We start from the raw sequence: 12,181 nt of genomic DNA, 5'->3' as shown, positions 1-12,181 counted from the left end.
ATTTCCATGCCAGAAAAGAAAATGGTTGCTTGAGGAAGAGTGAAATTTTTTTAAAGAAAGGGCTTATAAGGTAAACACTTTCTCTTCTCACAATTCATGTTTGAATTTCTACAAAATTGTAAGTTGACATTTCATTTGGATTGGATTGATTAGATTACAGAATTGTAAGTTTCCAAAATTGATTGAATTTTATTTGGTGCAAATTCAACATAGATGTTGGCCATTTTCAACCCCGCAATGGACAAGGGTTCTTCTCTTTTATTATTTAACTTCAATTGAGTACGAGAAAAGGATCAGGTGGGCCTTACAAGAGACAAGGTTTACTCTTTCGCAACTTCTAAAATATCACCGGACAGGTAATAATCCTTGGCCCAAGAATGCACATGAAATCATCAAATGAATCAATGCATTTATAGTTTGTTTATTGTTTTCTCTATAGGACAAAGGAAATATTGCACTCTTTGATGCATTGCCGTGTAGATGACGTTACTTCTGAGCGTTATATTAGTGCCATGAAATTTAGAATTTACTTACGTAAAAAATGGTATTGGGGAAGTGTCTTGAAGCAATTCTTAAGGATCAAAGGGAAAATGATTGATGAATTGCCGGAGGGCTTTGAAGCATGGTTTCATCATCGGTTGAGGGAGCACATTGATAAAGATTTTATGGAGCTTTGGAGTAAGCTCAACACAAAAGAGTCGGATGAAAAAATTCAAGAGCTCATGGAATCTTCCGGGAGAGTATTATTCAGGTAATACGATTGATATCTTTATTGTTGATATTTTGTTTTGCACTTAGAGTTTGTATAATAAATAAGTCACTGGGTAAAGGATCTCAAAGAAAGTTAAATTCATTTTATGTAGATGGCTATTTCAACTTTACGATCAAACTTTGTTGGATAATTTGTCAGTTGTTGTTGAAAGTTGGAGGGACCTCTCTTCTGAGGAGTGTATGTATCCGCTATGGATGAGAGATCATGGTTTGCTTGCTTGGAAAATTGCGTATTACCCCTGGTGGCTAGATTACACTCGAGGCACCAATTTCATGTTGTCATTGTCTATCCATTCTTTCTTCTCAAGTAAGCAAAACACTTCATCAAAAGCCATACACACTTTTGTTTTTCTATTCCTAGCCGTTTCATTATTAGCATGGTCTTTAATAGCATTGTAAGTCTTCTTCCACTACTCATACTTTATTATTGAGCAATTATGACTCTTGTTGATTTTGCCTAGTTCACCATGAAACGACAAAAATCTGCGAGCTTTCACATCTTTGAGTGAACGTTTTATTGGATGTTGTTGAATGCTTCTGACAAGAATTATCTTTACTTTAACTCTGTGGAGCCCCATCTCTGATAGTATTTTCTCTATTTTTTTAGTTCCTTTTCTTGAATCATCTTTGGCTTCAATGTCCATGCATATTCAATGTATAAATATACAAGGTTCTCAACAATTCTACACAATGCATGCAATATACATATATGGATGTGTAAACGTGGACTATCAAGAATGGCTTTAAAGTTACAATGCTCATCAGATCTAGAGGGTTTTTGGTTGTGTTGCTTCAAGCTCAAAGAGTGAGCTTCATTCATAAAATATAGACAAGGTGATTTAAAGTTAGCACCTTTTGCAATGTTATACATGCACTTGAGTGTCGTTAGGTAACTAGCAAGATGCCACTCTACTTGGAAGCTTCCAATATCTTCAACATGAAGAAAATTCTCCCTTTTTTTGTTTGCAAATAACTTTAGGATCTTTTTGTTTTGTGAAATGTCCAATACAAAATGTCATGATCTTCTTTGTCAACCTACATAAATCATTTTGTGTTATTAACATTACTTAATACATTAACTAGAAAAAATTCAAAATTTCTTGTATCTAAAAATCTCCTAACCACCATATCTCATTCTCTGATTATACATTGAAGTTGTCATCCTTATTCACAAGATTTTGTGCTACTCCTTGAAGTGCTCTATTTATCAAGGTTTTGGTGACTCATTAGTCTTTTTTTTGTTTTAATATCTCACATTCTTCCAACTTAAGCACAAAAATTTGTTTGCCTTGTACCTCTTTCAAGCTGCTTGTAACATTATAAAATTTGATCATTTTCTTCTCAAGGTTCTGCAAATTGAAAAGAATATATTCAACCATTTGTTCAAGTGTACTACCCGTCCTACCTTTTTAATTCTTGGTTGATAAAATAGGAATCCCTAAAGTATTGTGAACTTCCTGACCTTGTAGTGCTTGACATACATTAGTTGGCATAAATAAGACAGAAGATGAGACCTTTTTATCTTTGAGCTGGCTCTTTACTATTCAAAGATGCTTGAATATCCTTTTTGACTAATGCCACAATCATCTACAACACTTTGAACATCTAAAGTATTAATGGTTGTGCTCTGTATAAAGTCATTGATTACATTTTTCTTTACCTTGTTGAACTTTGAGGCATCCAAAACCTCTTTTGCAACATTAGGTGCAATCAAAGAGGAATATGAAGATTTGACCCTTTGAGGATCAATATTTTCCTTTTCCGGATGAAGCATGCCTCTGCAAAAGATTATCTTTAATTAGCTAATGATCAAATATTTTTCTATAACAAGAATATCTACTAAAAAGATATACATTATTGCTCAAATCCTACGCTTAAGACCTCCACTCCCAACTTTGACAGTTTCAATGTTAGAAACCCTCCTGCATCTTTGATGAAGACCAAGTGGAGTAGTTTTTATCCTCCTTCTTCTCACCTCTTTTTCAAGATCATCAATGGTTTCTTTGGAGGATAAGAATTTGTTCTTCAAAATCTTGAAGAAGATTAGTGTTTTGCATCAATAAATTGAGCAAAGACGCTTGCTGCTCCTTCAATATCTCTAGATTTAGCATTGCTTGTCGTGTATTCTTCATCACCAAATTATTGCAATAAGCTAAGAGACCATGAGATCCATCACCAAAAAGATGTAATAGATATGTAAGATTATTAAATGGAGGAGTAGACATAGCAAGGGGATCCATAGGATAAAGTATTCCATCACACCAAAGATCAAGATGTTTATGGTTAGTCTATCTCAAGTGATCCATCTTTAGCTTAGTAGGTGTCAAAGATCTATTTATGTTTTGAATGGGCTCATAAGCTGTATCTATATCTCTATGGAGATGTTATTTATGCTTAAAGAGTAAAGACGATTGACTGCTGGATTGTATGTTGTCCATAGTCATGGAATGTTTAGCAAAATGGTTGATCTTTGTGAAAGTTTCCCAAATTTGATGCTGAGAAAGCAGAAATAGAAAAGGTGCCCTATTCTTTAGCAATAGATAGTCTTATATACGCCATGGTAGCCACTAAACTAGATATTGCATTCGAGGGGGGGTGTCACTTAATTATTATTTGACTATCATGTGAGTGCAACAGAAGGGGTTATTAAATTTAATTTTTTCTCACATTTTCACATATGGAAGGATCTTTTTCTTCTACATTTACACTGCATCTATAACACCTGCCAATATTTGTAAATTATTATGGCATCTATCACAAATTAGGGTTGAAATTATTATGCATATAATAATCTATTGTTAGGATATCTCACTAGTTCTACCAATGTTACTACAGAAACGTACTCCACTGATTTTGATGAAAGAAGAGCATATTGTTTATTGTTGTCAGCTAAATCTATAAGTGTATAAGAGGTTTTCTCTCTTGGATTGAAGAATATGAGATGTTGCTTTATTTTTCTCATGGAATGGCGTGTGTTATCATTGTGTATCATTTTTCATAGCCCAAACCCTAGGGGAAATATTGTTAGGGTATGTGGGCTTTGGACTATAGTTTATGCTTCATGGTATGTATGTCAACTTGCCTACATGGAGCTCACTTGGCAAGGAGTCATGCGAATATCATTTTAGCTTTATATTTGTAAGGGAATAAAATATCTTACTAGTAGACGCATTAAAGTAAATTTTAGGCTCGATTTGTACATAAAACGAGGATGTTCATATCAAATACAAAAAGAGAAATTTATCTACCAAATAGATACAACATTTCTTCCATATTTGGATACATTTGATGGAATTTGGTTGTTTAGGGATTAAAATATTCTCCCCACACAATATTTGAATTTCATGTATTCAAAGAAGAATGGAATTTCCCTAAATAAGCTTTGTTGCACATAAGCAAGTGTAGAAAGTTTGCCCTCTTGGGATCTACAGATGATCTTAGTTAATACCTTGTGCTTATGTAGTGCTATAAGCTATGCATTTGATATGAGCGTCTCTCACATCTAATTGTGTCAATTTAGAGCTTTTATCTGAAGATAAAAGATGATTTAATCATATCAAGTGATTATCCTCTGTTCTCCTATTCATTTACATTTACACTTTGTGTATAACACTTGTTGGTATTTTTCAATTGCTACACCATGTACCGTAACTTAGGGTAGATGCAAATGATAAACTCTTGTTGGGATATATGAATAGTCCTACGAAAGCTACTACAGTAACCTGCTCCGCTCGTCTAGATGAAAGAATAGATAATTGATTATTGTTGTTAGTTAAACTTACAAGAGACTTGCATGTGAGAGGCTCTATTTTGCAATTTCGATGAGGTATGAGAAGCTAATTTGGAGCAAAAGGTATAAAATAAAACCTTGGAGTATGTCAAATTCATTGAAATTAAGATGCATATCACTGGTTTGTGTTGGCTACTTAGCACACTTGACGAAGATGCTTATGTAATTAGGAATGAAATCCAAAGTTATTAAAGTAATCTCATATCACAAGATTGTACTTAGGAGGTCTTCTCCTTTTGATATGTGCATGTTGAAGATCTTAAGAGAGCCTCCAACGTTTCTTATGTTACAAGCCTCTACATACCCTCTCTAAGCTATTCAGAAAGCATGTGCAACGATGCTTGATTTCTCATAAATAAGCCATAGTTTGAACATAATGTACGTAAGAAATAAAAAAATTTGATTGAGTCTTAGAATTTGTTAACTGAGTCAACGCCAGTAAACAAGAGCTGCTAAAGACCGAAGAAGTACGGATGCACATCGAGGATGAATACAAAGAAGCGGTGAAGATTGGAGTTACACATTTTTCATGTTTTCCTAAAATGGTCACGTATTGTAAATTCTCGATTTATTTCAAGCCATTGTAATAGTTTAATGTGTTACAGGCTCAATGGGAGTTCCAAGATGTAAAGAATAGGTCAATTAGTGTGCATAGGTAGCAGATTCAGTAAGTGGTGGAGCCTTAAAGGCCTTGGGCGCCCGGGCATTGCATATTTTTACCCTAGGTATATAAGGCAGTGTGTAAACGAAATTAGGGTTCTCAAGCTCATTTGTTGAGAGTACTCTTTGGTGAGAGCTCTTGAGGTGTGTGGCTATGGAGTCTTTGAGCTTGTCCTTGCTCATGAGACTTCATTAACACTAATCAATAATTCATTCTCTTTCACTATGCCTCTCTCATGCTTCTTATGATTGCCTATGATGCTTAAATTAGCTAGATCGTAACTAATTAGTGGTTAATCCCTCTCTAATCTTGTGTGATTGCCCTCTCTTGCTTGTGTATGCATGTAGGTTTGATTAAAGTGTGGTGCTCGATAGATCTATGTGTGTGTGCTTGCAATTAGTGTGTTGCATGATAGGATTAGTGTTGTGTGCGTTTTGAATTGTTAGTGTGTGTCATTGGGTTGATTGGAGGTGAAGAGAAGTGGATGTGGAGATTGCCCTTCATTGTGGCTTAGCTCCTACATAGGCCGAGAAGATCACCTTATAGAGTTAACCATTCATGTTGCCATGATTAGCTCACTAATCGTGTGAGTGTTTCCATGTCCTAGCCGGGTAGCTCATCCGTCCGGATTGATAATTTTGTTGGTCATTGGAGCTATGCAACAATGGAACCCCCAACATTTTTTTGGAGTTTCTTATTCTTTTTTGCGAATTTTTATTATTCTCTTTTTTTGTGAATTTTTATTGATTTTTGTGAAATTTTTTTGAAATTAAATTAAATAATACAAAAATTTATTTTATTTTTTTACCTCTAGCTTTGACCGGCAGTAGCTGACATGGCAGGGCTGCACGAGGAAGACTGCCTTGACGGGATGCAGCGGCGCGTGTGCCAGTTCAGTAGCGACAGAGGGAAGCCTTGGAAAGGATGCGTCTGTGTGTGTGTGCGTGTGTGTGTGCGTGTGTTTTGACTTTTTGGATGCCTGGTGGGCTACAACCAGCGGGGCAAGAGCTGACAACGTGAGTGCGAGGGCAGTGCCTGCAGAGGAGAGAGAGAGAGAGAGAGAGAGAGAGAGAGAGAGAGAGAGAGAGAGAGAGAGTTGCCACGGCTTGGCGGCGCGCTGACAGCTGGACAGAAAGGGGGAGTTGACAGCGTGAGAAAAAGACAAGACCCGGGTTAGCAGTGCGGGAAGAGAGAGAGAGAGAGAGAGAGAGAGAGAGAGAGAGAGAGAGAGAGAGAGAGAGAGAGAGAGAGAGAGAGAGAGAGAGAGAGAGAGAGAGAGAGAGAGAGAGAGAGAGAGATACACCTTGGCATGCAATACGGACAGAGAGAGGAGAGAGAGCAAGTGTTGTCAGCGCGAGAGAGGGAGAGAACGTCGGAGCCTGGGAAGAGAGAGAGAGGTTAGTAAGAGAGTGAGAGGGGGGGTTAGTGAGAGAGTGAGAGGGGGGTTCATGAGAGTAGGTTAATAAGCGTGAGTGAGGTTGGGGAAGAGAGAGAGAGAAGATAATCGGAGAGAGAGTATAAATAAGCGGACTTTTGGCAAGGGGAGGAGAGAGAGTAAGAGAAGAGAGGGCTCACACGCCACGAAGCACGAGAGTGGCGACGACGATAGAATAATAAAAATTGAAGATTATTTTAACGTCGTAGGAAACTATCCCAAGAGACCGTAAAGATCTATCCGACAAGGAAATTTTATGCACCGCAAGGCACGGAGTCGATGCTTGTTTTTAAATTATTCAATCGTCCAAAAATGTCAAAAATAGGTTGAAACGCTAAAAATCACCAGAAAATCCCTTTTTTTTTTTGGAAAATTCTAGAAACCTTAAAAAATCATCGTCATTCAGAACCGAACATTTTCAACACGCAAAAGCACACCAAAAATAGCAGTCTTTATTGCAAGCGCGATTTATGTAAAATTGTCAACCCGACCTCCGACAATACTAAAACGCTCAAAATTTGGTGAATGAAAGCCCGAATGCGCTCAAAATCAAGCCATAAACACACATTCAAAACAGCTCATAAAGATCGTAAAATATCATTTTTAATGAAATTAAGCAGAAATTAATGCAAAAATTAGCAAATTAATGCCACAAATTTGCAAGAATTATCCGAAAAAGACCCAATTTATTTTTGAAAATTCTCAAGACAATGAGGATTAGTGTAGCCAAATAAAATTACAAAAATTACATCAATTCAATTGCCAAATAATTTGATCACTAAAATTAAGACTAGGCAATTAAACCGACAAAATTAGCGACAAAATTAAGCCAAAATTCGACGCAATTGACGTGTGTAAATCCCTGTTTTGAGCTAAAAAATGCAGCAATTAATTGGTACACACATCATATATGCAATCAAAAATGAAATTAATTATGCACATTAAGCACTTGTTAGGCACACACACACACACACATTAATAATTGACAGTTTTTACAAATCTCACAAAAGGGTTAATCTTGTCAAAATTGCAATGTGATTTCACAAATGTGGGCATCATACCACAACACAAATTAATCGTCACAATTGAAAAATCATTAAGCACACATTGATTTTTAGGTGCACAAACAAAGACAAAATAGTACATACACACCTAAAAGTAGGCATATACACACTCAATTAGAATATACACACACTTGATTTTAGTACACACACACTTGCAATTGACCATCCAAGCATACAATTAACTCAATTACGCACACAATTTGCAATGTACAATCACCAATCAACAATTGAACTTGTCAATTTCATACACCACTAAATCTTAAAAATTTCAGCATTACGACGGCATGAAAACGAACAATCCAAAAATTTCATAGCATCATAGCATTAATATTTCATTGCATCAACATAGCATAGCATTACATTACATCATGGTGGAATCTCTACACAATTCTACACATCTTTAGATTCTAGGGAGGTTGAGAATACCACCTTGATTACCTTTCCGTTGAAGATCAATTGACGGTTGAAAGCTCCAATTTGTAGAAGCAAATTAGTGTGCAGGTTAGCAAAATCAATGAAATTAGCAAGGGGTTAGTGTGAAATTAGAGTGTGTAAACACACAATTGGTAATATATGGTAACAAATTAGGAAATAATGAACACTTTGCTTCATGCACACACATCCAAAATCCACAAAAACATAAACACAACTGAAATTAGTTAGGAAACACATCCAATTATGCCACAATTACACTAGCGTAGGCCATCGTCCCCGGCAACGGCGCCAAGTGTTGTGAGTCCCATCGTTGCATAGCTCCAATGACCAACAAAATTATCAATCCGAAGGGATGAGCTACTCGACTAAGGTAGGGAAACACGCACACGATTTGCGAGCTAATCATGGCAACACGAATGGTTGACTCTACCAGGTGAGTTTCTCGGCCTATGGAGGAGCTAAGCCACAATGAAGGGCACTCTCCACATCCACTTCTCTTCACCTCCAATCAACCCAATCACACACACTAATGATTGTAAGATGCACACAACCCTAATCATATCATGCAACACACTAATCGCAAATACACACACATAGATCTATCGAGCACCACACTCCAATCAAACCTACATGCACTCACAAGCAAAAGAGGAAAATCACACAAGATCAGAAAGGGATTAACCACTAATTAGTTAAGATCTAGCTAATCAAAGCATCATAGGCAATCATAAGAAGCATGAGAGAGACATAGTGAAAGAGAATTATGCATTGATTAGTGTTAACTAAGTCACATAAGCAAGGAGAAGTTCAAAGACTCCATAGCCACATACCTCAAGAGCTCTCACCAAAGAGTGCTCTCAACCAATCAGCTTGAGAACCCTAATTTCTTTTACACACTGCCTTATATACCTAGGGTAAAAATATGCAATGTTAGGGCGCCCAAGGCCTTTAGGGCTCCATCACTTACTGAATCTGCTACCTAGGCACACTAATTGACACGTTCTTTACGACTTGGAACTCCCATTGATCCCGTAACACATTAAAATATTACAATGGCTTGAAGTAAATCGGGAATTTATAATACATGACCATTTTGAAAAAACGTGAAAAATGTGTTAACTCCAATTTTCACTGCTTCTTTGTATTCATCCTCGATGTGCATCCGTACGTCTTCGGTCTTAGCAGCTCCTATTAACTGATGATGACTCAGTTTTAACGGAATTTCTGTGAGTTAATTTTATTCCATTTAATGGTTCTCGAATCAAAATCTTGTTGTCAATGAGGTCATAAATTTGGAAGATAATTTTTGTGCATATGTGCACAATAAGAAACACTTGCTTAAGCAAATGGATTCTTCATGAATCAATGAAGCAAATGCCACGATTGAGAGAGATCCAAACGTATGGACCAAGGCACTTGATGTTTATTTCTTAGTTGTTGGCCCTCGGGCTAAAAATCAAGGTAGGCTAGAAGCTAAGCTTCTACGTGAGAAACGGTGCAAAGATAATGGTGTCACAGAGGAGACCCAATAGACTATTATGTAAGCCAGAAAGAATTTCTATCTTCCACCTTCACATAACTAGCTTCATGAAGCAATCCACCCTGACACTTGCCGAATACTACTCCAAAATTGGAACCCTTGCTAAATATACTCCCCCAATGAAAATCACTTAGAAAGTAGCATGCTTTGCTAGAAATTGAATGAGCCATTGGATTAATATGTTGAATCAATGAGTGAACAAGATGCCCTCAATCCACATGAAATCTTCCAAGGAGGAGGTGTCATAGTAACAAGGGGGAGTTATACTATTTAAAATGGAGGAGGTAAAGATTTTCCATGGTAAAAAGAAATTTTCCCTACGAAAGGCTTGGGGATTATAATTGTTCCAAGAAATAAAATGTGGCAAACATCAGTTGCCATCTTACTTGCCATCTTACTGGCTCAGCAAGGACCCACAAAATGCCCAATGAAATGTTGTATGCTAGAGAGCACAACAAAGATGCACAACCGTTAGATGATTAAAGCATTTTACTGTAGTTTTGAAGACAATCTTAGTTGGAAGGTGGAGATTGCAGTTCTAGGTAGAGTTGTAATGACACTTGAAACAATCAAAGGGGCATAGCCATTTCCTTGAATTCTTTGTTTCATGGATAGTCAAAATACATCACGATTCAACACCATTATCTTGGCATGGCATAGTGTGTGACATGGAAGGGAGAGATAAACTACTTATGAAGAAGTGGAGGCCTATTGCGATTTTGTTTGCTTCTAAAGGCAATGCATAACACACATAGTTTTCTCACCATTATATCCATCGCCATATTTAAGGCAGTAAGGAGAGATGGGGAATTCTTGATTATGCTTATGGATTTTGAAGAAGCCTACGAGTGACGCATTCCTTTTGAATGTACTACCTAAGCATTGATTCCGGAGATTTTGCTCTTTTAAAGAAATGTGTTTGATTAATAGCTCTCCAATTGCAACTTATGGCAATGATAAGTAATAACGTGAGATGAAGAAAAGGGCTATTTGGAAAATTTAGTTGGCATAACAACAATGGTATTTTCTTAAATCATCATTGTAAATAAAAGTTTCTATAATAAAGAAGGTGAAGAAAACAATTGTTAACAAAAAGGAATTTGCAATTGCCTTCTAATTTGGACATGATTAAAAATTCCTCTTTTATTTACATCAATAAGGGAGACTTACCCACCTCATGTTGGACTTCTCAAAGTACTAGAGACGAAGAACATAGCGTGACTATGGGCAAGATACATATAGATTTCGGATCTAGACATGCTCACCCTTATGCCTAGCTTTTACTATCTGGGTGTAGCCTCTTTAATATGCATGGCTCTTTACTGTTATTTGGTTTTTCATTTGCAACTAGCACAAAGGAAATTATGAAACCATAAGAAGGATGGAAGACAAAGGGGCGCTATTTAGTATTGCGTTGATCAATGCTCACATATCCCGATTTTGTAGTGTAAATTTCTCTGGCTATAGCTTCAATAAAACTTGAAATTCAAGGCAAAAGATTGGGCAATTGAAATATAAATTCCATTAATACCTTCAATCTTGGCATGAATCTAGGTTGTCTCAACAGTTCAACCAAGAAAATGGTTTCTTTCTAGCAATGGCAGTCATCAAGATATAGACAATCAACCTTCTAAATGACTTGGGAAATCTTGGGAGTCTTATAGAGAACATTTCTTATTGGTCAGGGCATATAAAAATCGTCCTTATACTTTCATGAGTTTCCTTCTTCCAAGTGAAACCTTCTGCATATTTAAAGAAATGGCATTATTTTCAAGAGGGGGTTGCAAGAACATATGAGGACTAACAAACGTCAATCACTAAGTGTGGTAAGATTGTTAATCAGGTCTTGAGATCAAGACTCGTCATCTGAATCTTTGAGGTCGTTGGGACTTCATACGACATCAAAATCTCGTTTCAAAGAGCCCTTGCTAAAAATGTCTCTTATCTGAGGCTAAAGTTGCAAACATAGAGCTGGGTGAACGGGGAAGTTCTGTCAAATAGATCTAGTAAGACTTTACTACCATCATACCTGCCAAAAGTGGATATTTTGTGTATTGCATTGTTCTTTTAAAGTTTCTGCCCAAGTTTCTAGACATAATTTTCTCAATGCATGTGATTTTACTAATTTTGTCGATTCTATTCTAGGAGTGTTTTACTACCAGGGTGCAATCCTGTTGTCCTTTAAATTCTTACCTTTTCAAGGAGAGTTCTAGGCATGACAGTTGGTATTAGAGCCCAAGCAGCTCCACTTGAAGGGCCTTTCACCTAGCCACGCTAGTCCCACTCCACGTACCGTGCATTGTGGTGTTTCCCCAAGGGTGGTCGACTTGGGCTCTAATACTAGGTGCGATGGCCATGCCCTGTCCAAGGCGCAAAGGTGCTTCTGCTCTTGCAATTTGGATGGCTACCTCCTACTAGGCACGCCCCATGCGGTCCCATACCTCTCGCAAGGGACATTCAACTCGAGATCCGGTGAGGTCCTGTC

The 12,181-nt window shown here is 37.1% G+C and overlaps 1 pseudogene; it reads right to left on the bottom strand.

Moving 5' to 3' along the window:
• Window positions 1-2,311: 2,311 nt before the first annotated feature.
• On the bottom strand, window positions 2,312-3,011 carry LOC147436682 (uncharacterized; annotated as a pseudogene).
• Window positions 3,012-12,181: the final 9,170 nt, after the last annotated feature.

This window comes from Adiantum capillus-veneris, chromosome 18 (genome assembly GCF_014529385.1).
Source record: "Adiantum capillus-veneris isolate H3 chromosome 18, ASM1452938v2, whole genome shotgun sequence".
Taxonomy (NCBI): domain Eukaryota; kingdom Viridiplantae; phylum Streptophyta; class Polypodiopsida; order Polypodiales; family Pteridaceae; genus Adiantum; species Adiantum capillus-veneris.
This window is presented reverse-complemented; position numbering and strand designations above follow the sequence as displayed.